The sequence below is a fragment of the Malurus melanocephalus genome, unplaced genomic scaffold, assembly GCF_030028575.1.
Source record: "Malurus melanocephalus ecotype Western Australia unplaced genomic scaffold, MMel_1.1 scaffold_1320, whole genome shotgun sequence".
In the NCBI taxonomy this organism is placed as follows: domain Eukaryota; kingdom Metazoa; phylum Chordata; class Aves; order Passeriformes; family Maluridae; genus Malurus; species Malurus melanocephalus.
The window spans coordinates 43,600-45,220 of NW_026624552.1; the positions used below are offsets into that span (position 1 = coordinate 43,600).

Consider the following 1,621-nt stretch of genomic DNA (forward strand, 5'->3'; position numbering starts at 1 on the left):
TTGGGATTTAGGGATCAGATCCCATTGGAATTTTGGGGTCAGGCCCAGTTCCAAGGCCAATCCCAGCAGGAATTCCCAGTACCTTCCTGACGGCGTATTTGGGATCTTCAGGAAGGATCAGGACGATTTTCCCATCCCAGAATTCCGCCACCACTCGCTCCTTCTTCCAGCCCTGCCGAGAAAATCCCAAAAAAAACCGTGAGGATGGACAGTGATGGGGATTGCTCCGGATTTTGGGAATAAACCATTCCCAGGAATGTTCTGGAGAGGATGGACAGGGCTGGAATGATCCCAAATCCCTTTGGATGTCAAAGCTTAGACCAGATTAGGGAATTCAGGATATTCCAGCCTGGAAAAACCCTGGAGAACAAATCAAAAAAATTCCCAGCCCTGTATTGGGAATTTGGGAATTCCAGCCTGGAAAAAAACACTGGAGAACAAATCCAAAAATTCCCAGCCCTGCCTGGATTGGGAATTTGGGATATTCCAACCTGGAAAAACCCCGGGAGAACAAATCCAACCATTCCCAGCCCCATCTGGATTGGGAATCTGGGAATTCCAGCCTGGAAAAACCCTTGGATCCCAACCATTCACAGGTTTGCCTGAATTGGGAATTTGGGATATTTCAGCCTGGAAAAACCCTGGGAGAACAAATCCAACCATTCCCAGGTTTGCCTGGATTGGGAATCTTGGAATTCCAGCCAGGAAAAGCCCCTGGATCCCAACCATTCCCAGCCCTGCTCCTGTCCCCCCGCACCACCTCCACAGGGACCGAGATCCCTCCAGGAATTCCAGGGGAATTGCATGGGAACTGCAGAATTCCAGGTGGGAATCCCGAGGCAGGGATCCCACCCCATCCCATTCCCAATATTCCCAGAATTCACAGTATTCCCAGCATTCCCAATTCCCAGAATTCTCAATATTCCCAGCATTCCCCATTCCCAGTATTCCCAATATTCCCAGCATTCCCCATTCCAAATATTCCCAGCATTCTGAGCATTCCCAATATTCCCAGATTTCCAGTATTCCTGGCATTCCCAGCACCCCCAGCATTCCCACCATTCTCAATATTCCCAGAATTTCCAATATTCCTAGCATTCCCAATATTCCCAGCACCCCCAGCATTCCCAATAGTCCCAGAATTCCTGGCATTCCTGGCAATCCCAATAATCCCAGAATTCCCAATATTCCCAGCATTCCTAGCATTCTTGGCATTCCCATCATTCCCCATTCTCAGAATTCTCAAGATTCCCAGCATTCCAAATAATCCCAGAATTCCCAGCATTCCCAGAAATCCCAATATTCCCAGCGTTCCCAGTATTCCCAGCATTCCCAATATTCTCAATATTCCTGGCATTCCCAGCATTCCCAATATTCCCAGCATTCCCCATTCCCAATATCCCAGCATCCCCAATATTCCCGGCATTCCCAGAATTCCCACTATTCCCAGAATTCCCGGAATTCCCGCCTCACCAGGTAGCGCAGCCCCTCCTGGAGCCGTTGGTGGTACCGGAGGTGCTGCAGCCGATCCTCGGGGCTGTCGGGGGCGTAGAGCATCCCACAGGATGGGCACTGCTGGGCACCCCACTGCTTCTGGCCAGCATCCTGACCGGGAAAACAT

General features: G+C 50.3%; 1 long non-coding RNA gene across 1 annotated transcript in view; it reads right to left on the minus strand.

The window, feature by feature from the left end:
- Nucleotides 1-48: 48 nt before the first annotated feature.
- LOC130586804 (uncharacterized) overlaps nt 49-1,621 on the minus strand; it is a 5,443-nt gene continuing 3,870 nt past the window's right edge. The window contains exons 2-3 of the long non-coding RNA XR_008966723.1: nt 1,474-1,605; nt 49-172 (exon numbers count right to left, since the gene is read on the minus strand). This is a non-coding gene — a long non-coding RNA (uncharacterized LOC130586804). The remainder of the gene's footprint in view (nt 173-1,473; nt 1,606-1,621) is intronic.